Source organism: Canis lupus, chromosome 1 (genome assembly GCF_011100685.1).
Source record: "Canis lupus familiaris isolate Mischka breed German Shepherd chromosome 1, alternate assembly UU_Cfam_GSD_1.0, whole genome shotgun sequence".
NCBI lineage: Eukaryota > Metazoa > Chordata > Mammalia > Carnivora > Canidae > Canis > Canis lupus.
Genome location: NC_049222.1, coordinates 23,088,875 through 23,114,582, shown reverse-complemented (window position 1 = coordinate 23,114,582; position 25,708 = coordinate 23,088,875). Strand labels below are relative to the sequence as shown.

The following is a 25,708-nucleotide window of genomic DNA, read 5'->3' as shown; positions in this document are numbered from 1 at the left end:
ATATACCACAATCTATCCATTCTACTGATTATAAACATTTGTATACTGATTTGGGACTATCATGAATAGTGGTTGTTAATGAACATCCTAGTGCACGTCTCAGACAAATAAATATATGCATCTTTGTTAGGTATCTACCCAACTAAGGATGGAGTTGCTGAGTCAGAAGTTAAGCATATATTCAGTTTCAGTAGCTACTTTAAAACTATTTTCAAAGAAATTTTACTGCCAATTTAATTTTTATTCAGTGCTGTGGGTATGATCTGAGTCAGGGAAAGCTATGACCAAGACTGACCTTTAGGAAAATAATTTTGGAAATTCTTTGTAAGAATAGATTGGAGGGTTGCCTGGGTGGCTCAACTGGTTAAGCAGCCAACTCTTGATGTTGACTCAGGTCATGATCTCAGGATCTGGGGATGGAGCCCATATTGGGCTCTGCATTCAGCAAGAATTCTGCTAGAGATCCCCTCTCTTTTCCCTCTGCTTCCTCCCCTACCTCCCACTCATGCTCTCTCTCTCTCTCTCTTTTTGTCTAAAATAAATAGATAATATTTTAAAAGATTTTATTTGTTTATTCATGAGAGATACAAAGAAACAGAGGCAGAGACACAGGCAGAGGGAGAAGCAGTCTCCATGTAGGGAGCCCGATGTGGGACTTGATCGCAGGACTCCAAGTCACACCCTGGGCCGAAGGCAGAGGCTCAACCACTGAGCTACCCAGGCATCCCAAATAGATAAATTTTTAAAAGAAAAATAGTAGACCGAAAGAAGGAGATAAAGAAGACAGTAAGAGATTAGAATATATTAAATGGAGTAGAGGAAAAGGTATGGATATGTATCACCCTGTGGTCATAGAATCTGCTAACCCTGTGTAAGGGAGAAATCATAATGACAGTCTATATAGAAGTTTGAGTGGGATGAGGATGATGAGTTCAGATAGGCTATGCCAATGCAGAAAGACCTCAGGGCCTACTTACATGCAACTCTATCCCTCTCCCTTAGCTCCCATTCCTACAAGTCTTGAGGTGATTCCACAGGCTTCCTGGAACCATATAAATTAACAAATAAAAGACCATATATTTTTTACACTTAACTAGTAATGCAGTGATTTCAGTAATACAGGGCCTTAATAACATAAAACACCCATTGAGAAGAATCTGAAATTACTGCCTCCTTCTACTTCACACTACTATATCATTTTTATTTTATGTCACACACAAAAGTTCTTGAAAGGAGCTAATGGAGATTGACAGCGCCTGGCTGCTGCTCTTCCCTTGAGGTAAACAAGTGAACACCCACTTCTTTATGCCTAGGCAGTGCTGTATCTATCTAGATCCCTGTGCTCAAAACCCAAAGCTCTAAATTGTAATGGCCCAGTTGTTGTGTTTTTCCCCAGCCCACCTTCCCCTATGAATAGGAAGGAGAGTGTTCCCTGATAGCCCAAGAAAGGGAATGTGACACCAGCAACTCCACATCATGCAGAAAATCTCATTTGGGGACAGTGCTTTGCTATGTTCTATAGTTTTCTTCAATCTTCCAGTACTGATGAAATTTACATCTGAACAGACTCTACCTCTTACAGGCCCATCTGCTTCTGCTGTTAATTTTTTACCTGGAGCCCTAATTATAACTGGCTCCAGGCGGAAATGCCTGTGACGTCACTATAGGGAGATCAGGAGTTCAGGTGGGAAATAAGGTGCTGGAGCAGATGGACACCCTCTGAGCAATGATCTTGATGTTTTGTAAATATTCACTCCGTAATATGACAGTATAAGGAAATACTGAAAACAGAAGGAAGGAAAATAACTCCTAACTTCACCATTCCTTTTTGTTTTTGTTTCTTTTTTTCTAAGTTACCACCTGGTACCAGAAGTATAGTGCCATGACCTGTAGGTATTAGGATCATACTTTCAGTAAGCCTGGCTTCTCTAGGGCCAGAAAAAATAGGTCGAGAGTGACTTGGCTTTCAGGTTAACAGGTGGATCTGGATCCCATGACATCAGCATCCCATGAGTAGCCATTACAACAGTTGGAAGACACTCCTAGAAGGATTCCATCACAACATTTGTATAGTCCAGATCTCTTTCACATTGAAAGCAGATTCAAGATGCTTCTAGATTCAAGTCAGACTCCTGTCTCATGATAACTCATGGGACCATTATTACAGGAGGCAGGAGGGGAAGATCTTCGTTTCCTTTAGTATGTCTATGCGATATGGAGCTTCAGCCAATCAACTGTCTAGGAAATTACCTGAAATTATGTACTCCTCATATGTGTGTGCCAAGAATATATAAAGTTCTTCACCAAAGATGAAACACATACCTACCCAATACGTAGAAAAAAGAAAAGGTGATAGGATGAAATGCAAAGTTATAATCAATATAAGAAGGAGATTAAGAATCCTAAGACAGTCTCCAGGCAGTAAAATACTCAACTTCTAGTTAAATCCCTCCCCTCTTCTTTTCAAACAAAGTTTTAAAATATCTTTCTTTTATGATTGTTTCATTGATTCCATTAGCGTATATACCATGACTTAATAGAGCAGGTCAGTTTATGCCAGGAGGAGTTAACATGGGGCATCTAATTAATTGGAAGGGCTTTGCTTTAGTCTGATTATGTATCACATTTCCATTTACAAGGATAAAGTTATAAGGAGATTTTTTTTCACTAGTAGAGTGGGACACAGTCAGCCAGCCTCACAGAAAATGTGCATGTACAATGTATTATCACCTTAGCCCTTAAAGATTCAGTGAGGAGAAAAACACAAGGATCCTTTGTCAAAGAGGAGTTTTTTCCCCACTCCAGGAGGGGTACGGTGTTTGTTCTAATGGCAGAAATGGTCAGGCAAATATATCTCAATAACCTGCAAGTCCTTAAGGAAACTGGGGCTTTTCTTGACTAGAGGAGAAATAGATTTCCAGAAGAGAAAGCAAATCTGTGCTGACAATGAGCAACTGTTGCCTTCAGCCCTCCTGAGTAATGCTTCTCAGGTTCTCCCTCTTATGGGATCATTTGGGTATAGAATTGCCTCTTCTTAGTCAAGCTTAGGTCAAGATTGTCTATCATATCAAGAGCTAACAGTCATGTTGGGGCTTGTTCCTACTCTCCTGAGCAGAAGTATCATTTTAAGACATTTAAAAAACTCAGGTGTGTGTTTCCTATTTCAAGTCCAACATTGATGTCTGAATTCAAACTATCATAATTTCATTAGGTTGCATCAGGTGGCTTTATAATTCGGTACTACTGGCTTGCACTCTGTGTGAGGATAATCCCATGGTCAAAGATAAGACTTTTTGTTGTAAAATGGAATTTGTTTGGGTACTGCCTAGACTCTGAGCAGGACCAGTTTATTTCAGAGATCTCTTACCAAGACGGTCTGGAAATAATGTGAATCTATGCAGGCATATCAGAGGATAGACAGATTTTAGCCAATATGTGGGAGGAGCATAGACATAGGGTAAAACAAGCTTTGAGGAAGCAATAAGACAGATTTTTTTTTTCAAGAAACATCATTTCTTCAGAAGAGCGCTTAGTTTGCAGATAGTGAACAAAATCCTGACTTCTAGAGCTCAGAGTCCTATTTATACAAAATAGAAAGAAGATAGAAAACAAAATACAAGTAAACTAGTGATTTCAAGTGTTTAAAACAAGCCAGAGGGTAAAAATGTACAAAGTGCTGGTAAACGGATATATACTCACAACACTCATTTTCCATTGCCAATTCTGGAAGGATAGCATTTTCTTGCCCATAGGTTCTTTTAGATCACCTAAAAGTAACTTCACACGGGTAAGAGTTCATGGTTATAATCCGATTTTCCTCCTCTCTTGCTCTTATGCCCCCGTTAAGGCGTTAGAACAAAATAGTTGACATCTTAGGCTCAGAGTCAGAAAAAGGCTAGTCAGCTTGAACATAGGCTGGCCTGAGATTTTCTTTCTGCTAGCACTGCTTCTGAGAAAATTAGTGCATTCATTTCACTGTCTTTATTCGGAAGCCTTGATTTAGAAAAACATCTCCAATTTCTTTTTTCACGTACTATATACTAGGACAGGGTTTGCACACTACATCTCACTGGCTCAATCGCCTTGGCTGCCTGTTGTAAGCAAGTTTTTTTGGCATGCAACCATGCCCATTTCTTTTATCTCTTGTCTGTGGTAGCTTTCATGATACAATGGCAATAATTGGCATGGAGATCTTCTGTCCTGGAAAGCCAAAACTATTTGTCTCTTTACAGAAAAAGACCAGGAGGAGGCATTTCCAGTTTCTGTCATTAGAGTCTTAGTGAACTTTACCATAAAGTTCCAGTAGGGAACTCAAAAGTCTCCAAGCATCTTTGGATTGTTCTCTGTGATATTGTAGGAAGATTAGGATTTTGAGATAAAAAGATCTGAGTTCAAGTCTTAGCTCCAGCACTTAATTTTATGATTTATCACAAGTTTCAGAACTTCTCTCAACTTCCCCTTTAAAATGGGTTTGAAAATATCTGTTTTACAGGATTGTTGTGAGGACTAAAGTACCCGAGGAATCCTGGGCACTTTACATAAATTATCTTATTATTTCCTCTCACATTGTCACACCTGTCACCCCTTTCTCTCTACTCTGCATGATTTGGAATTTTGGTGGACATTGTGTTCTTGCTGATTTTGTTATGTAATTCTTTAGTAAGGAGGCTGGAACAAATCCACTGAAAGGGGATTAAATCACCTTTGTTCTGGAGAGATCCTAGGGATTTAAGCAGACCGTTGCTGTCTCTTATAGAGGATTGGCCCTAGTCATCATGTGCTGGGTACTGTCATGATTTATTTTCCAAAACAAAAAACAAAACAAAACAAAAAACAAATTAACCTTGTTCCTGTCCATCAAGAAAAAGTAATCAAGAGATGGACTCCTGATTCCAACTTTTCTGCTAATTGAAAAGGAGAGGTGTCAGGATCACTTTGACAAAGCCTTCTAACCAAATATTTTCATGGCCTCTTTGGCCAGTATTTGAGTAGAAATTAAGGTGGAAAGAAAAGTAGTTCTCTTGAATAACTGCATAATGATCCCAACCTAATGAATCTGACTTAGTAATTTTGTATTTTGCAAATAAGGGAGGATGTTCTAGAAATAGCTACAAGACATTGCTCATTTTATCATTTTTGCTGACCTTCATAAATTGCTGCACTGTGCTTTGGTGTCTTTTGCAGAGTAGAAGATGGGGGCCCGAGCATTGCTCCACTGACAAAGCTAACTTCATCCTGATATAAACAGTCCTGACTCCCAGTGATGCGAGACAACTTGCTTATTCTTGCTGAACTTTGTTTTAGTTTTCTATTAGATTCTCTAATTGGCTATTTATACCACTTTCAGGCATTGTGTACTATCACAGGATAAATAAATTTTCAAAAATGTAACATGTGTAGCTAGTCCACAATTAATGAAGGAGCCTCACTTATTTTGTCTTGAAGTCAGTTGTTAGGAATTCAAAATTTATTTTCCCACGGAAAAATATTATAAAGCACAGGCAGGTTATTAATTTAGACCATTTTGGTTCTCTAGAGAATGTCAATGAATATTAAAATCTGTTTAAAACTGTTTTCTCCGGGATCCCTGGGTGGCGCAGCGGTTTGGCGCCCGCCTTTGGCCCAGGGCGCGATCCTGGAGACCCGGGATCGAATCCCACATCGGGCTCCCGGTGCATGGAGCCTGCTTCTCCCTCTGCCTATGTCTCTGCCTCTCTCTCTCTCTCTTTCACTGTGTGCCTATCATAAATAAATAAAATTAAATTAAAAAAAAAACTGTTTTCTCCTTCACAATGCTATTTCTTTATAGAACCCATTTAAATTTTCCAGCGTCACATTTCATGAGCATACCCATTCCCAGCATAACTCCTCTCCTTTGTACCAGGTCACAGTGGAGGTTAACGGCATCTGAGATCCTAGGGATATGGGTGACTGAAGGGAAGAAAGGAGGAGAGGAAGTGTTGGGGGGCTCAATCCCCAAGCCTTAGATACCTTGTGTTTCATAAGTGAAGGAATGAAGATTCTGAGTGTCCCCAGTGGGAGCAGGGAAAGTTAAGAAAGCTCCAGCAGTCTCTCTTGAGGCGAGGCTGTGGGAGGGGAAGTATTTGCGTTAAAAGAAGGTTTGTGATTAAGCAACATTAGTCTTCTGATGATGTCCAAGTTCTATGGCTTGTTAGTCATTTATCTGCAGCTCCCAGCACAACAGCAAGCAAATAGTAGGCTTTTAATAAATACTGAATTGTCCAGGGAGATCATCCTCGGGAGGGTAAAAATAAGTCACTTTGGATAGGATCTAGCTAGCATAATCCTGCTCAAATTTATATTTTACTCTCTAGAGGGTTGTAAGCTTACAAATGTTTGCAAACATTTACATACTGTGGTATACAAAGGGCAGGGGTAGAAACCGTTGATGGAATAGAATTATGACTATACGTTCTTTGGTGAGAGACTAGATTAGAAAATCTGCTACCCCAACACACTCATTATTCAAAACATCCATCCAAGAAACAATAGAGCAGAGAGGACAAGAGTTCCCGTTTCAGAATCAAATAGGACTCGATTTCAATTACAGTTCTGTGTGACATGGTGGAGTCTCTGTTGTTTTTTTTTTTTTTTCTCAAAATCTCCACTTATTTATGGATAAGATGGAAGTGTTCTTAAGAAAGAGTTCCACGTTAGATTGTGGAAGATAAATGGAGATATGAGATGCAAAGTACCGACTGCATAGTAAGGGCGTAATAAATGCTAGCTGATGGGATTTCTCACTTTTAGAAAAGGTTATGAGGAGATACGGTGAGAGCCTTCCTGCAAGTGCTGGAGCGGAGGTGCACCTGGGCCAGGGATCCACTTCAGCTCTCTCTGCAGTATCTGAACTCCCTGGAATGCTGATCACGGCCATCTCAGCTAATCAGGGCGGGAGAGAGAACGAAGAGGCATGAGGAGTGATAATCACGTCTTCCCTGGGGGTTTGTGTCACTCACCACGGCTTCCACAGCCATTGTGCTTGTACTCCAGGCAGCTCTATTATTAGTTTTGGCTGCTGTTTCTTCTCCAGCTGCGTGTCCAACAGGGTCCGTTGCCGAATACCAATCTGTCCTCACATGGCACAAAAGCACTGTGGCAATCTATTAAAAACTATCCCCAGAACTCTAGGCTTCCCAAGGTCTCGGCCCCCACGGCTCAGAAGACCTCATCCCAAGTCTCCAAGGTATCCTTTGTTACCCACCTCTAGCAGCTGTACTTGCAGTTTGTTGCTCTGAACTAATTGGTTCTTGGCAGAGAGAAATCAAAGCCAGGTATCTGAATTTGAGAGATGATCATTTCATTCCTCCTGGAATCCAGCCTGGTTAGATAACCATCCCCTGCCTTCAAGTCGTGGTCCTCAAGTCAATATGTCGCAGCCTCATCTGTCACCCATACCACAGCCTTTTCATCAACTGTATGGTGATGGTGTCATGGCGTGAACCTGCCCCACGCCTGCTTCTGATTTCTCTTCCCACATCTCTGAATTGCCTCTTCATTAACCCGCATCTCGTATGCTGTGGTACCTGTCTAGCCATCTTAGCTGCCTGAGCCCCCACCACTGGGAAATAGTATAGGAACTCCTGTCTGTGACCCGTGGGGATTTGACACTTTCAAGCTTCTTGCTTTTTTGCGGTGTTCCCTGTCCATACAGCACCATCCTGGGGTTGGCTGCTATGTGGAGTTTTTGTGTTTTCACAAGTGTTCACTCCTATGAGTCTTCCATCATTAGCACGCTGACAAATTCCTGCTCCTCCTCCTTCCTGTCCTCACAGTCGTCTGGAAGAATCAGACAAAAAGCAGCTGGTTGACAAACATTAACTGATTATGTTGTGATTACTGGGAGTCAGTTGGACTGAAAGGCGACCCGAGCAGAAGGAAGAGATGGAAAGAATTGGAGAGCAGACTGGGTCCTGTTATACCCCGGAACTGCCCTGAGATCCTTATACACATAAACACAGTTAATTCTGGAATTAGCCATTTGAAGTAGGGACACGAATGAGAATACTGTCGAGTGATTATAAGGAGTGTGGACAATGGAGGGTGATTGCCTGGGCTCTAATCCTAGCTCCTCTAACTAATTATGAGACCTTTAGAAAGTTATTTAATCCCTCTGTGTCTCAGTTTCCTCATTTATAAAATGAAGCTAATAACACTTACCCTGTACAATTTTCCTGAGAATTAAATGTCTTAATACATATAAACTGTGCAGAGCACATCCAGGTATATAATTAGCATTCATTAGTTATTAGTTATTATTACAATTATTTAGTGTATTTAAAAATTGTATCCTCACCTGCAGAGCCTGGCCATGGCTATAGGATATTTCCACCAAGGACAGAGAAGCCTGACTATGGACAGTCATCTCCCTTTGTCTAGGCAGAGAGCCCTAAAGGTCACTGCCAGATGACCTTCTGGAGACTTGAGGAGAGCAGGGCACTCTTGCACTCCCCTTGTGCATCAATAATGCCAGCATCTTCTCATACTCTGTTCAGTGGCAGGTTCTGGCATATGTTTCAAGAGCATCTCAACCTTTTGCATACTATTACCATAAACTGTTAAATCCCTTCTGTTACTAGAAGCAAATTGGGAGCTAATTAGACATAATCTTTCTGTAAAAAATCCTGTTTGGGCTTTTCAGAGTGGGACACATTCTATTTTATGATTCCTTTCAGAGAATTCCCCACTTCCCATTTAGAACTCTTTCATTTATTTATTAATTCAAGAAAAATACCCATGAAAGATCTCCTGGGGAGATGAACATACAGTTGAAATAAAGTGCATTTTCTTATTAGAAGTCTTAACCATTCTGATACTCGCCAGGCTTCAAACTTCAGAGGAAGAGAAGGATTTGGCCCATCTCTAAATTCCTGTTGCTCCTTGAATCATTAACACACTGTTCAGCCGTTACTTGATACCTACATTTTTGTGTGTTGAGATATATAAATTTTAAGTTCTAAGCTCATTGAAGTTACAGATCATGTCGTGGGTAGTCTTCCTTGTGTCTGGCAATTACTGGACTCGTGCTTGCCCCCTTGAACCCCCATCTCCTGAAAGTGCCTCAAGTTCTCATTGTTCTGCAGATCCATGTATTTCACTGGGGTCCACCAGGAAGTCTACTCGTCACCTCTCCATTCTCGTCATAAATGTGTTCCAGTTCTCTGAGCCTCCTCACCATCTTGGAAGTCTGGGGAAAGCCCTTCTACCGTAGGGTGGTGCTTCTATCCTAGGGTCTTTCCACGTAATATTACCTCTGTCTCAGTGTTCTCCCTTCCTCCTTCTCTCATTATTGCACCTTTTCCCATCAAGTTAGTATCTATTCATTCTTCAGATGCTTCTTTAATGCCCTCACCTCCACCTCATCAACCTTTCTCCCCTCCACTCCTAAGTACAGTTCTTTGAAATTAGCAGAGAATTATCTTTATTTCATTGAAGGTACTTTTCAATATTTATAATTAAACTTTTATTAATGCACTTACTTGATTAATGCCATTCTCTTGACTAAGCTAGAAACTCCTGTAGGGGAAGAACTCTTTCTGCTCATCACTGCATCTTCAGCATCTAACACAAAAATTTAGCACGCATGAGGGCTGCAGTAGATACTTCTCAGTTCATTAATGCTGAGCAAGTATTTGTTTTTCAGTGATTAAGGCCTTGGTTATTATTAGAAGATTCAGTAAAGTCTTCTAGAACAAGGATTGGGTATAGGGTTTCATGACAGGATATAAGGAGTTTCGGGTTGAACGTGTTCTGTGAATAGCTCTGGCTGGAATGCCTTAGACAGGCATCTGAAGGACAGGAATCAGAGTAGAGGTCACTGCCTGGTAGGTCATTCTTGTCTAGTCTGTGCATAAGCAGCCGTGGCAGGATAAGCTGACATGAATCAGGATAGCAAACTAGGAGTAGGATTGTGGAGTTCTTGGGGGTTAAGCAGAAGGGAAATCTGGATGATAGGCAAGAGAGCTGGAATTCCTTTTATTTGACACATTTATTTATTACAGAAGTATGATGTGCCAGACACTATACTAAACACCACGGATCTATACACAAACAATCGTTCCTTTTCTAGAGTCCTGGGAGGTGTGGGGTATAATTAATCATAATGTGTTGTGGAAAGGACTATGAAAGGAATGCTGTAAGAAAACAAATTGGTGGATTTTATAAGAAGGCCTTTTGGAGAAAATGACACCTGAGCTGATCCTTGAGGAATGAGCAGGAGAAGGCCATGAGTAGTAGACACGGAAGGAGACGGTATAAGTAATGAGCATCCGTGGGAAAGTGAAAGGACTGGGGAGTGCTCGGGATATTTGAGGTACTAAAAATCTATTATGGATGCCTAGAGTGTGGGGGGCAAATTTGGAGTGTTGGGTTTAATAAGCAATAAGGACATGAACTTGATTGGAGTGAGATTTGAAAAGCCACCGGGAAGGGGAATGATCAGACACATTCGTGATCCAGTCTGTGCTTAGTAGGTGACTTTGCCCTTAGAGTAGGAAAGAGGAGCTGGACTGGTTTCAGGAAGATCATTTAGGAAATGTGAGTTTATGAAAGCAATACATAGTCACAATAGGAAGGTGACTTGTTAAATGCATAGATCTAAGAGGAAGTGGAGGCTCAGATGGGAAGGAGGGTGATTGAGAGGCTCATCCCAAGAGGTCCAGAAAATGAGAAAAGATCACTTGAGCTCGAAGGTGGAGCAAATAGCTGAGTCAGCATGATCTCCTTTCTTTGTTTCTCATTGCCTTGCTCCGTCTTTAGTGGACTCTTTCTTAATCTATGAAAAGAGCACAATGTCTCCTGGTGCAGAGTAAGAATTGGGTAAAGTCAGTTTATCAGTATTGATAATTAACATAGTGCCTAAAACCCTGCTGATACAATACTTGACCATAACACGTAAAATACAGTGTCATAAAAAGAACTCTAGGTATGTATATCGAAACAACCCTCAGATATCATCTAATTTCCTTTTTATTCATAAAATATATGCTTGGAAGATCTGAAAATTTGAGCTTAACAAGGAAGATTCACAGACATGCAGAAACCCACAAATAGTTCTCAGGGAGTCAGATTCCCTGAATATCATTCTTAAACCTCTTAGGGAATCTGAGATCTGAGGTTGAGAACTCTTGATGAAATCCAATCCCTTTATTTTATGGAAAAAGGAACTGAAGCTCAAAGAAGTTAAAGTCCAACTCCAAAGCCACATAGTACTTGGAAATTCAAGACTGGAACCCAGGGTTCAAAATACTACTGATATAGAAAAGATATTAGGGTTTGGAGCCAATGGCCAGGAAAGAATTCCTGAGACATTTTTGGTGCAAGAAGGTGGTTTTATTAAAGCACAGGGACAGGACCAGTGGGCAGAAAGCTGCACAAGGCTCATGAGGTGTGGCCCATTGTATACTTTCAAGTTGGTGGAGGCGTGGGGTGATGTATGTCTCTGAGGAATTTGGAAGCAAGATTGCCAAGACCTTGAAGGGCCAAGCTACTGTTGAGGAAAGGTCATTTATGACTGTCTTAGTCATGAGATACTTCGGATGTATACGGGTGGGTTGTATGCTTGGGGGATGATTGCCAACATGTTTCCTGAGAGCTAGAGGGAGTTTCCAAAAGAATTTGTATACATTAAAGTAGACTTAAAATATCCTGGGGGGGTCAGGCTCAGGTTGCCTTTTGCCCTTAGCAAAGTATAACATCGAGGCAGCTGAGGCCCTCGAGGAATGCCCCTCTGCCTGTTTCAGGAACTTGTCAGTGGGCTGTAAGTAGTAGGAAATTTGATAATTTTTCTTTGCCTTTGTTTCTCACATCACTATTCTCCCAAATTCTTGATAAATTCTAATGAAGCTTAACATCTTATTAAGCTAAAGGCAATCTCTAGTTCAGGTCACCTTTTGTGAGGGAAGATAACACAACATCCTCAGGTAGAGATTATACAAAATAAACAAAAACATCTCCTGCTGTCTTCAAGTTATCCCCCCCCTCCCTTTGAAAGTCCTGTATTTCTTCACCCCAGAGCATGGATTTAAACTCAATTTACTCATCATTGTGCTCTCAAGTGGACTTCCATCTTGCCCTCCTTTTGCCTTTAAAAGACATGGATCTCTTTACCTAAAGCATCAGAGAGGAAGATTGCAGAAGGCTCCCCAGATGTCCCATTTTAGATCTAACACCCTTCAAAATTGTGAATGTATCACTGTACTCTCAGAGAGATGTGTGTCTGATGACCCAATATGCTGTGTAGTTTTTATACTTATGTTGTTCTTTTCAGGCTCATCTTGGATGGCTAAAACTTAGATCAAGGTTTGGTTTGTTTGTTTGGTTTTTAAGGTTTCTGAAGTAATGAGGACTGGGAAAGATTACATATTTCATAGAGTTCGTAAATGATTTCACTTACTGCCTATTCAGGTGTTTAGTAATTTTTTACTCATTATATCTGCAACATCTGAAAAATGTAGCAAAACAAAGGTCTTGCAAGTGTATCATGATTTTCAAAATGCCATTTTTTATTTGCTAAACATAGCTTATTCATAGCGTTGAGTAGACATATTTTCCTTTGCTATGGTAATTGATTTCTAGAGAACTTTGACCTGCGGTTTCATCCTCAGGAAGTGTTTATTGTGTGTGCCTGCAATGTAAACAGCCCTGTGCCACACAAAGGACACGTGCTTGTTTCTGCAGCAACGAATGCGCAGCATTTAAGGGCAGACTGGCATTCAAATAGTGCAAATACAAATACGTAAAAAAAAATGTGGTGGATTTAATCTTGGGTCCACAAAGGGGAAATAGCCTATATATTGCCATGGTGAGACAAGATGTATATTTTTAGCGTCTTAGAAGCCATTATTGAATTGAGAGAAGCCCCACTACCCTTGCCTTCTCCCTCCCTTCCTTCCTTCTTCACCCCCAACACCCCCATGGATGCTAACTTGTCAACTTCATGGCGTAGAAGGTAGTGTTACCTTGAAGAACAGGTTATGTTTGAAGGAAAGACAACAGAAAGGGGAAGAACTGAGAGTGGTGCAAAGATCAACATCCTCATCAGTCTGGCTGACCAATAGCCACCAAGGAGACATGTGGGAAAGAAGGAAAGACAAGTTTTCAGCTCTGGGTTGTGAGGAGGGTTGGCTGTGAACAAAGTGACAAATGTCTAGTTTGTAGTGTGCTTTCTCTCTGCCAGGAAGGAATGGATTCAGATTTTTGTGGTGCTTGAAGCTTATATGATTTAGGGGTTTCTAAGAATAAGAATACAAAACAGTAAATACATAAGTAAGTAAAAAACTAAATATTTATTTGAAATTAGAAAAAATTACAACAAACTGTAAACATATAAAAGCAACAAATATCATAAAGATACAAATTTAGGGGAAAAAACATAAATGAGTATTTATTACCTTCCAGGCAAACCATTATAATCCTTTTTTAAGTTATATATTTTTGGCTGCATATTTTTGATCACCTATTTGGTTGAAGTGATTTTGCAATATTATTTTCTATAAAGAGAATAGCAAAGTAATTCTTTCCTCAAGAATATTTTTCCTCTAAAATTTGTCTTTTCAGTTGTACAAATTGTTATGAATTTAGGATTGTTGCCAAACTTGGCAAAACCTCTATCACGTTTCATTTAGAAATAAGGTATTACAGATGTGCTCAGTGTTTGTGATACTGCTACAAGTTTGTACAACCACGGGAATTCTGATAAATTTTGTTCATCCCAATTCCCATGAAAAAAGAAAGAAAATGTCTGAGGTATTTATAATTATATGCACTTTGCATTTTCTAGAATATTTTCACAAGCTAGAACTTCTATTTTGAATTGGTATCCAAGAGAATTAAATCTTCCACTTCCAGTTCACACATTTGATGATTGGTGGAACTTCCCTGTGTTTTGGTAGAACCTTGATTTCTTTTTTTAATTATCTGTTAGCATCCAGTACTGAGAGCTGACCCTGCACCTTGGTGTCATGACCACAGCTGATTTGGCACCTTGGGAGTTAGGACTCCTTTTAGAAGCCATTCCTGGACTGTGACAGGTAGCAACTAATTATATATCAGGTGACTACAAATCATATAATAGAGCCAATAAACTTGAACCAAATATATCCCAATATTGCCTTCCCTTAGAGGATCCAAATAAGGGACCCTTTGTCACAAGGGAAGGCCTCATGCAAGGGGTAGAGTTTGTACAGGAAAGAGACAGTGCCCTTAATGGAGGCATGATTAAAACATTTAAGTTGAAAATTTTACAAAAATATAGATCTGTGTGAACATATTATTAAGCTTACTAGGCCTATTGGACAGGCCCTAGAGCTCAAGCTTTATTAGCTTCTTGAGCAAGCTGCCTCTGATGACAGACATTCTAAAGTACCATATAGGGATCCCTGGGTGGCGCAGCGGTTTGGCGCCTGCCTTTGGCCCAGGGCATGATCCTGGAGACCCGGGATCGAATCCCACGTCGGGCTCCCGGTGCATGGAGCCTGCTTCTCCCTCTGCCTGTGTCTCTGCCTCTCTCTCTCTCTGTGACTATCATAAATAAATAAAAAAAAATTAAAAAAAAAAAAGTACCATATATTGGGGTGCCTCAGTGGGCTAGACATCTCACTCTTGATTTTGGCTCAGATCTTGATCTTGGGGTCATGAGTTCAAGCCCTGCGTTGGGCTCCATGCTGGGCATGAAGCCTGTTTGAGATTCTCTGTCTTTCCTTCTGCCCCTCTCCCCCCTTAAAAAAAAAAAATAAAAAATAGAGTATCAGATCTTCCAGCATCCCTATGTGCCAGGGTTCAGAGCTTAAACCAATTTGTTCTCTCTCTCTCCTCTTTTTTTTTTTTTTTTTGGAGGAGTAGTGGTGGTGGACCTGTTTATTCCCTCCCTTGATTGCAGCTCAGCCTCTGGTCTTAAGTATAATCTGTATTCATACGAAGCCCAATTTCTTTTCTCCTTTCTCTGGAGCTTCAGGATCCCACGTAAGTGTCTTCTCAGTATCTCCTGGGTGACTTGCATCACTTGGATAACGAAGAGGCCACTCAAACTCAACATCATCACAACTGAACTCTGGATCTTGTTTTCTAAACCTTCTCCACCCATAGACTTCTCAGTTAGTGGCAACTTTATCTTTGTAGTTGTTCACCCCAAGAATATAAGACTCATCCTGTCTATTAGAGAATCCTGACCTTTCAAAACATGTACAGAATTTGGTCACGTTTTACAGGTTTTACAGCTACTACCTTGCGCATGTCCATCACCATCTTTCACCTGGATTGTATCAGAAGCCTCAAAGGCCTCTCTGCTGCTGCTTTGCTCCCCTGTGGTGGATTTTAACACAGCAGCTTTTTTGTTTTTCTCAAGTTTTATTTAAGTTTCATTTAGTTAACATGCACTGTAACATCAGTTTTAGGTATAGAAACTACTGGTTCACGACAAGTGTACTCCTTGATATTCATCACGCATTTAACGCATCCCCCACCCACCTCTCTTCCAGGAACCCTCAGTTTGTTCTCTATAGTTAAGAGTCTGTTTTCTAGTTTGCCTCTCTCTTTTTTCCTCCTGTATTCATCTGTTTTGTTTCTGAAGTTTCACGTATGAGTGAAACATATGGTACTTGTCTTTCTCTGACTGACTTACTCCACTTAGCATACTGCACTCGAGCTCCATCCATGTCATTGCAAAAATCAAGATTTCATTTTTTATGACTGAGTGATATTCCATTATACACACAAATACATACATGCACATACACACACCACATCTTCTTTATCCATTCATCAGTTTATGGACATTTGGGCTGTTTCCATAGTTTGGCTGTTGGGGACATTGCTGCTGTAAACATCAGGGTGCATGTTTCCCTTCAAATCCGTATTTTTTAATCATTTGGGAAAATACCTAGTAGTGCAATTGCTGGGTCATAAGGTAGTTCTATTTCTTAACTTTTTGCAGAACCTCCATACTTTTTCCAGAGTGGCTGGAAGAGTTTGCATTCCCACCAGCAGCACAGGAGAGTTCATTTTTCTCCACATCCTCGCCAACACCTGTTATTTCTTGTATTGGTAATTTTAGCCATTCTGAGAGGTGTGAGGTATTATCTTACTGTAGTTTTGATTTGTATTTCCCTGATGATGAGTGATGTTGAACATCTTTCCATGTGTCAGCCATCCGGATGCCTTCTTTTTTTTTTTTTAAGAGATCTGATTTATTTATTCATGATAGACACACACAGAGAGAGAGAGAGAGAGTCAGAGACACAGGCGGAGGGAGAAGCAGGCTCCATACCAGGAGCCTGACGCAGGACTCGATCCCTGGTCTCCAGGATCACATCCTGGGCCGAAGGCAGGCGCTAAACCACTGAGCCATCCAGGGATCCCCCCCGGATGCCTTTTTTAGAAAAATGTCTCTTCATGTCATCTACCCATCTTATAAACTAGATTATTTGTTTATTGGGTCTTGAGTTTTATAAGTCCTTAATATATTTTGGATACTAACCTTTTATCCAGAGCACCCTTTAAAATGTAAATCAGACCTTGTCATTCCTTTGTTCAGCCCAATTAAATCTAAGAGACCGGGCAGCCTGGGTGGTTCAGCGGTTTAGCACCGCCTTCAGCCCAGAGCATGATCCTGGAGACCTGGGATTGAGTCCCAGGTCAGGCTCCCTGCATAGAGCCTGCTTCTCCCTCTGCCTGTGTCTCTACCTCTCTCTCCCTGTGTCTCTCATGAATAAATAAAAATAAAATATTTAAAAAATAAAAATAAAAATAAATCCAAGAGACCAAAGGTTATAAAATGGCCTAGAAGGTTCTCATGACCTGTCCTTACACTGTCGGACCTCAAACCCTCTTCTTCTTCCAGTGCACCATCACACTTGCTTCTAAGAGGCTTAAAAGCAAGGGTCTCAGGGTATTTATGGAAGGTACTTACTTGGGTAATTTCCTTCCCTCAAAGTATTTCCCCAAATGTTACCTCCTCATGAGGCTGCCCTACCTACCATGTTCAATGCTACCTTTGCCCCTCCAGCCACCTGATGTTCCCCATCCCTTTTGCCATGCTCTGCTGCTTCTGCATTACCATAGTACTAATCACTGGCTCACAATCATATGTTTCCATATCAGTTGGGTTGATATGTTCACTGTCTTGCCCTTCTGCCAGGATGTAAACAACACAAGGACAGCAATCTTTGTGTTATTTAATGGTATGTTAAGCCTAGAAATTCATCTGATTCTCAACAGATAAATATACCCTGTGAAATAGGTACAGCCATTTTTGTAGATCCAACCCCCCCCCAAAAAAAAACACAACAAATTTAAATAGAGAAAACATAAAAAGGTCAATGAGATCGCAAAAGTAGTAGAGATGGATTTCAATCCTGATAGCCTCCACTGTCTGTACCCTTAACCAGTCTTGCCTCCTAGTGTATGGAGGGGAAGGGCTGGCAAGGGAGTGGAGAACTGATATGGCCTTGGACTGATTGCTGGGTTGCTCTTCCCTGTTCACACTAGGTTATCAACCTCTGAATTAAGCCCAACTCTCAAAGATAAATATTCCAGGATTAAAACTTTTTTTTCATAAAGTAAGCCATGTACATAGGTGGAGTATAGTTATGACTTAATTGTTTTCCCAAGGAAATAGTGATATTCTCCTCTTTTGAGTCATATTTGTCTTCTGTTTGGCCCCATTGCCTGACTCAAATATCTTCACCAGAAGACATGTCCGTGATACACGGGGCTATCATTCTATGCTAATGAGAGACTTGAAAACCACGATATTCCCAAACACATTATTACAACAGCACATTGTTTTGGAGGTCAAGATAATTTGCATAATGTAAGAATTACCTGAACTCAGGTGGAAAAACTGCTGCTGAGGAATGTCAAGTACAAGTAGAGAGATGGCTTAGAGCATCTGGGCATTAGAAGCTATTTGGTTTTCATGTTTATTTGGGAAGTAAATTAGAATCAATGAAGATTATAACAATCCTTTACCATACCTTCATCATTTCAGTGGGAAATATAGATTAATGGAGAGGAATTTGCTCGTGTGAAGTGGGGCTGAGATTTTTTAACCAATCATTCTGATAACCCACAAAACATTTGGACTCTTACAGAAGCTTTATATCCATGTGTCTTTTTTTCCTTCACCCGAGTCCTCTAGCACCCTAAAATTACCCTTCAAGAACCTACCCTGGAGCCTGTTACTCCTCTATTTAAAATCCTTCCATGCACACTTCACCTACTGTAGCAAGTACACTTTTCTGTGTGGCAACCAGTTATTCAATCTGGGTGGACTCATCCTTTCTTCTGTCTCCCGTTGTTACTTTCTATTCCCCGATAGCAGTGCATTCTCCAAACACTCTAATGCGTTGCCACCTCTCTGTGCTTTAGGGTCCTGCTGAAATTCACTTTCTTCTCTCTACCTCTTTCTAGCCGAACTACACCCAACTTTTTTTTTTTTTTTTACACCCAACTTTTGAGAACTAGCTCAAATGTTACCATTTCTGAAAGGACTTCATAGACAAATCTCAATCCCTGCAAACTGGCAAACACATCTGTACATACTCCCATGCTGTGTAAATAATAGTCTTCTCTTCTTTTTTTCCACAGGGTTTGTTCATATTTCAAGAACAGTGGTTCTACCTGTAATGTGGTGACTTCTCTTTGTTGTACCATGATTTGGAGAGTTTCCAAAACTCTCCAGGAACCGAATAATCCTCTTTGGTGCTTGTGGAGGTGAGTGAACAGGTTTCCATGTGTCTAATCTCAGAATGCAGATTGTTATTAGCATGGTTGACTTGGAGGAACACAGTTCTGGTGACAGAAAATGTGAATGGGATGTTTTAACATATGTCCACTCAGTTCAACAAACATTTATGGAGTCTGGTTTCTGCCAAGCACTGTGCTAGCATGGTGAATTAGCATGGTAAGCACTCAGACTCTGGCACTTGTCCTCTTGGGGCTTTAGTGCACTGAAAACGATTGTGCTTCAGTGGAGCTTTGCTGATCGCATCCGTTCTGGGGCTACATGACTAGTTCTCAAGCTACAAAAGGAAAGGATTTGTGTTTTATTCACTTTTGTATTGTTAACCTTAAAAGTAAAAACTGCCAGTTATTTTACCAGCAAAGGATGGATTTATTCAGGAACAAAAGAGAATGTACTTTTGGACAATCTGCGGCAAGACCATAGCAAGTCTGGGCAACAAAGGAGAAGTACACTTTTTTGAGGAGTAAAACGGGTAAGGTAGGAATACTGTCGTGAACTGGAAGTCCACTGGAGTAAACTGGGAGTTCAAAGTATGGTGACTTCTTGCTGGGTGAGCTGGCGTTTGGGAGAATAAGGACAGAGTCTCTTCCTCCAGCTGAGTAGTAGTATCCACGTGCAAGTTCTCGTAAGGTCGCATCCTGTTGGGTCTCCAACTGACTATGAGTGAGCATGAGAGCTCCCTCTGCTGAAACCTCCCAACTCTATTTAATGACATTTTCTGTTATTGATTTTTATAGCATTAATAAACCATTGGTAGAAGGGTAAAGACTTGTTTCGCACACAGAGGTGTTCAGTATACACATAACTGGTGAAAGAAGAAAGGAGGGAAACAGGAAGAAAAGGGGAAAGAAAGAGTGAGAAAGAGGAAGAGAATGATGTCTCTTGGTTATTAAATCAAACTAAAGCTTCTGATTCTAACTGTAGATCAACTTTATGATCTTCTTCTGTTCTTTAAAAAAAAAAAAGATGCTACTGCAAACTCTTGGAACACTGACATGAAATCTAGTAATAAGGGGAAAGAAGGAAATAAAACAAAATAACCCCAAATCCCTGGCAAACAGCCTAAGCATGATTAGACCATTAGAGAGGAGTGTTCCCTGATGATGTGACCCCTCAACCTGTCTTCTCCACGTTGGTCTTTTTTCTTAAGTGACTTTCAAAACCTCTTCTCTTGGGGTTTGCATGCTTAGGAAGCATTGAGGATTAGATAGATGAAAACAGAACACATTTAACAGTACCATAATTATCTCCTTCCTTTTTTTTCATTCCTATGGGGCTCTAGAAGAGTCATTACCCTCATTCAATGCAGTGCAGTGCATGTGGAGTAGTGTCTGCCTTGCACCATGAAAATCCCTCTGCAGTTTGCAGCAACGAGGGATGGAGGATGGAAAGCAAGATTAAAAGAAGCTTGCAGGATTGATTGAGACAACAACTGCAACAACAAAACCCTCAAGTCTCTGTCAATCAGTAGATGAGGAATAGCAAGGTGGGGCTGATTCGGAAGGATGAGAGCAATGCAGGAAGCTGGGGCTGTGCCCCCCTCATTAGAGACTCAATCACCAGCGTTTCAGTGGAGAAAGCTTACCCCTCCAGTGCATGCCTCCACAGCAGAAGGGAAACTAGCATTTTCCTTACCCTCCTTGTACTTCTTTGCCTGTCAGCTAAGAACCTGGGAAGGGGGAAGATTATTGAAGATTGAGGCACTTTCTTCCACGTTCTTTGTTATTCTGTTCTGTCTCAATCATCTCAATATTCAAAAAGTAGATTTAGAGGAAGCCTGGCATAAAGAAAAGAACAGCCAAGCTGCTGTGGGCTGTTAAATTTGTTATCGCCTAACACTTTTCTCCCCCTTCTCTATTTATTATCTATTTTCAGAGCCCCGGAGTAAAGAGATTGTCTAAACCCCATTCATTGGCAGTCATTCAAAAACCCTTCATCTTGTAGCATGACTAGGGGAAAACCAAGAATGAGTTCTTAGAAAAATTTCCTAGGATTCAGTAATGATATCAGAAGGTGAATGTTCTTTATTGGGGTGACAAATACAAGTAATGAGAATGATGGTTCGATGATGAGAGCATAAACAGTTCCCTGACTGCAAATCCCGGGGTTTCTCATTCCTGTGATCTTGTTCTAGTGCCCATGGCAAGAGATCTCCAAAGACCCAAAGCATGTACCTGCCCCTCCAGGGGAGCAGTTTTTGTTTCCTTGTCCAGACTCAGTCTTCTTCTATGTCTCCAGTGACAGGATTTGCAGCCCTTCCTCCAGTGGCTTAAGGCATTTCTTCTGTAGGAAAGTGTTCAGGAGAGGTTCTGCTCTGCTCTAGCAGTGAGCCTTCTCCCTTTCCATCCACTACTTCAACCTGCCTCCTGCATACCCTAAGGTACGTGGAGAAGGGACCTGTGAGTGGGTGCACATTTTCCTTGGGTCTGTGGCTACCGGGGTATTATACTCTCATACTATCCCACATTCAGCCTTTAGCAATTTATTCAAACTTTTGGATTGTTTCTCTTTAGGGGTGTGTACAGGGTCCAGGATCATCAATTCCAGGTAAGCGCATGTGTGCATCCTTCCTCTCCTTACTGGGTGATGTTTGCCTTGAATTGCGCTCTAGCAGCAGTTTTCTGATAGAATAAAGGCAATTGTCAATTTGCAGATTGTCTACGTGTGTGTGTGTGTATTCTCTTGTTGTTTTGGTAAATAAGACTCTTGTTCTTTTCAGCTTTCTGTGTCCTACATGGAAGGCAGAAGTCAACTGATGTGTTTACTGAACTCTGTTTCAAGGTTGTATTTTAAAGTTGTGCTTTCAAATTTCAATTCATCCAGAGGTATTGATTGCTGAGGGTGTTCTCTCGCCTGGAAGCTACGGTAAAGGAACTAGAAATGTATAAACTGAAGATAAAGTATTTAAGGGGAGAGCGCTTCCTATCTTTTGAAGGTAGCCATTTAGGACCAAGATTAGACTTAGTAGGTGTTATTCCATAGATGTGAAGTAATGAGTAGAGATTTCAGGGAAGCAGATTTCTTTTCAATGAAAAGGGCAAATATCCTCAAAAAGAGAGCAGTTAAAGCTGGGTAGATTTTTTGTTTGTTTGTTTGTTTTTGAGGTCATGACCTCCTCTGACAGTGTAAATAACAGAGTTTGAGCTTACATGAAAATTTATCAGGATATTTATAAAGATAGTTCTAGCATTCATTTAGGAGTTTGGAATAGATGAACTCTGACATACTTTCAGTTTTTTCAATAACAAGGAATAAACTTCTTACAGCATCTCTTTTAAGTTCACTCAAAACTCCAAAGTAAGAACCCACTGACTTTCAAGTCCTTACTGACGTGGTTAAATGAAGTTGTGGTTTCTTAAGGAAAAGAATGTACCCCCAGAGTTTTGAACACTTATTAAACAGGTTTCTTTTTTTGACTTGGTCTAAGATGGGAGCCACAAATTATGAATTATTAGAGTTAGGGGCTTTTCTCTGTGGACTGGAGTCTTTATCAAAATGCTCCCAAGTAAACATTGAAGTTGAGGACAAATTCATGATGATTTACACCAGCAAAAGTCAACTAGACTCTGTAGGAGTGAATTTAGAGTTTTTTGGGGGGCCCAGATTAAGTGATCCCAAAAGGTCAAAATCATTTAGTTTTGAGGAAAGAAAAAGGAAACAAGGTATTAGCTGAAGTCAGCCACATGTGAATGTATCCATAATGTAGAGTAAAACACAGGTGGAACATGTGGCTGTTTAAAGAAAGGAAGCATGCTTTATTCCACAAGGCCACAGGAGATCAGCAGTTCCCATGGACCCAGTGAGACTCTGGAACGTCCAGATGGGGGGAAATGGGGCTGTTTGGAGACAGGCCTCCAGGGAGCAGAGCTCCACTGGTGGCAGAACAAAGGCAAGTGGCATGTCTTTGGTTTCCTAAGTGCTGTGTGTGTATCTTCTCATGATTTCCTTGCCAAGTGTGAAGCTGATTTGCTGGTATATAAGCATATTCTAAGCATAAATGGCTTCTGTGATATTATATCCAGTCTTTGCCTCACAGGTATTCTATATTGGAAGAAGTAATAAGATTCCTTTTTCTTAAAATGTCATAAAGAGGACATTTTGAGCCATGTCAATACATATACAAAGGCCTCCGCCACACTGTTGTGAGATTGGCGACACTTAACTCCGGCTGCATCACATTTCCCATTTTTGCACTCTTTCTCCTCTTCCGCATCTTCTTCCCTTGCATTCCTTCCCACCATAATCCTCCTCTCTTCCAGAGAGAGACAACTCTAAATTCTCATGTGCCTCCTGTCTGTTCACTGTTTACCATTTGGGAGTAATGCTGATCTCACAAAGACTAATTTGCAGATATGTGGGAGCAGAATGGGGAGAAAGTGACAGATCTTGTAGTGAAAAACAATTGTACCTCTTCTAACCATAAGAGTGACTCTGCTTAAAACATGGATTTGAAAATCTCATGTGTTATGTGGTTAGCTACTGTGTACATTGTCCAGGCTCTTGTTTCTCCTCCTGCTACACTGGTTTCCTGCATTTTAGATATTTCTCTGCTCTCCATACTTCCTCAAAGGAGATCTCCAGAGAGTCCCCAAAATGAAGCCTGGGGAAAAAAATGGAAATTGATATAGTTTGCTAATTTTAAACCCTTTAGAGTTTTGATAAAGAAAGAATTTGAAACCGCCAACCAAAATCAGGTTACCGCAGTATAAGTAACTTATCAGTAGATTGTGTTTATCATTTCCACACCATCTTGAAAACTGAGTTGATTCTTACATCTACATTTTTAATAAAGAATAATATTTTTAAATTGTTTCAACCCATCTGTCTTTGGGTGCAGGACACAGAAAAATAGTAAAATTCAATGAGTATTCTCATAAGAGCTCAGGCGTTCTAGGCAATGTGGGGATATAGCAGTGGCTTAAGATATGTTTCCTGCCTTAAAGATGATGTATAGACCAAGAGAAGAAAGAGATTGCATCCATAAGGCAATATAAGGGTGCACTGGCTTAATGCTGGAACTTATATGACATCTTGTGACTCTGGGATATTAAGAAGATGACTGAGTTAAACCTTGTAGAATTAGAGAGTCCAGCATGACAAAGGGGGTGAAGGTTCTTCAAGTACAGTTGATGGGACAGTGAAAATGACAGCATGTTTCTTTTAGGTGCTGCGGACACATACAAATAGAGGAAAATAAGTTAGAATTCAGTGCCTGTTATCTGATCAACATAAATTCAAAAAGTACGGGGCATAAGGAGTGGAATGAGGTATAGTCATTTTCATCAAGAGCTTACAAGTATGTTGGGGTACCGAGAATAATGTATATGAAACAATTAGAAAATAATTACGTAATAACAAGTGATGAGCTGCTAAATAGTGTGGCTAATTCTAAGGTGTTGTATGAATTCCCAAGAAAGGAGACCAAGAAGGCTGGAGAAATCATAGATGCCTTCACAGAAGTGGTATGGCTATCTCTGAGATATAGAAACTTTGGATGGGGATGGTGTAAGCGTGGATACAAGGACATTTTTTATGAAGTCAGAAGTATCAGAGATTTACCAATGAAGTACAGGGTAAAAGTTGCTGGACCATTAGGTTGGGGACAGCCTATGGATGGCTTTGTAGGCCTGAAAGAGGACTGATAACACTGGAAACATAGAACCTTTGAAAGTTTTTATGGGTATGATTAAAAGGATGGAAAGGAAATTTTAGAATGACTCTTTTTTGTAAGTAGGACCATAGGAGAAGCAAACTCATGTTTGCTTGAGTTGATTCATCAAGGTCCTGGAGTTATAGGAATTGCAAGGGTAGAATGTCAGGCAGAAGAGAAATACTGGTAGTCTGAAAGAGCTGTGGAAGATCTGTGGTGTCCTGATCACAGTCTTAGCCAGGGCTGTTTATGTCACTAACCATGTGAGTGAATCACTGCTTGATTGCCCTAAGACCTTACACACTCAATTTAACAGACAGCCTTGCTGACAAGCTTCCAGTTAGCTTCAGCCAGTGCCAGACACAAGTAGAGAACTGGCGAGTGTGGGTGGGCGAGAAGTCCGGACGTGTCTCCCTCTCATTTCATCCCTGTGTGTCTCCACCCTTTGGGGGAAAGCAGTCTTTTGTTACAGTTAATCTCTGGATTAATTAATCATCCCCTGTTTGGTTTCTCAGCTTTTTTTCACCAGTGTAATCAATTTTATATATGACATTCTTGTTGTTTAAAATGCATAGAAATATTCTATTTTCGGCTGGACTCTGAGTGATGTACTATGTAACCATGGATAACTCTTCTTTGGCCCTGGTTTTCATGTCTTTAGCATTGGAAGTATGAACTGGTTGACTTGTAATGCTTCTGTAAATATCTTATCAAGTTGGAATATCAGATATGTAAGATCCATATTCTATGAGTTTGTTATTTTATAATTATTTTATCTGTATAAAATCCTCCCTATGTATAGTTCATGGTGCTCTTTTTAACATCTGCTAAAGTGAAATTTGGAAATAATTATCCAATGATTGTAAATCTTTAAAATAGGGAAATTGAGGGCACCTGGGTGGCTCAGTAGGTTAAGTGCCTGCCTTCAACCTCAGGTAATGATCTCAGGATCCTGGGATCAAACCCTGGATCAGCCTCTCTGCTCAGCAGGGAATCTGCTTCTCCCTCTCACTTTCCCTCTGTGGTCTCTTTCTCTCTACCAAATAAATAAATAAAATATTTTAAAAATTAGTAAGGAGAATTGAGCCAATGTTGGTAGTCTTTTTAAGGATCAAGTCTGCTGATCTTGGAGATGCATGGACAGTAGAGGAACATATAGGAGGAAGATTTCTCAGACAAAATCCAAAAAAGATGGCAAAAAATGTAAATGAGTTTAACCTCAGAGATGAAACATTTGAAGCAAAAAGGTCAATAGGCACAGAAAAAGAGAGGTGTCTTTTTTTTAAACATTTGTT

At 40.5% G+C, this 25,708-nt stretch overlaps 1 long non-coding RNA gene across 1 annotated transcript in view; it reads left to right on the top strand.

Moving 5' to 3' along the window:
* Nucleotides 1-21,391, top strand: part of LOC111090624 — a 30,800-nt gene extending 9,409 nt beyond the window's left edge. The window contains exons 2-4 of the long non-coding RNA XR_005353045.1: nucleotides 18,607-18,732; nucleotides 21,002-21,143; nucleotides 21,277-21,391. This is a non-coding gene — a long non-coding RNA (uncharacterized LOC111090624). The remainder of the gene's footprint in view (nucleotides 1-18,606; nucleotides 18,733-21,001; nucleotides 21,144-21,276) is intronic.
* Nucleotides 21,392-25,708: the final 4,317 nt, after the last annotated feature.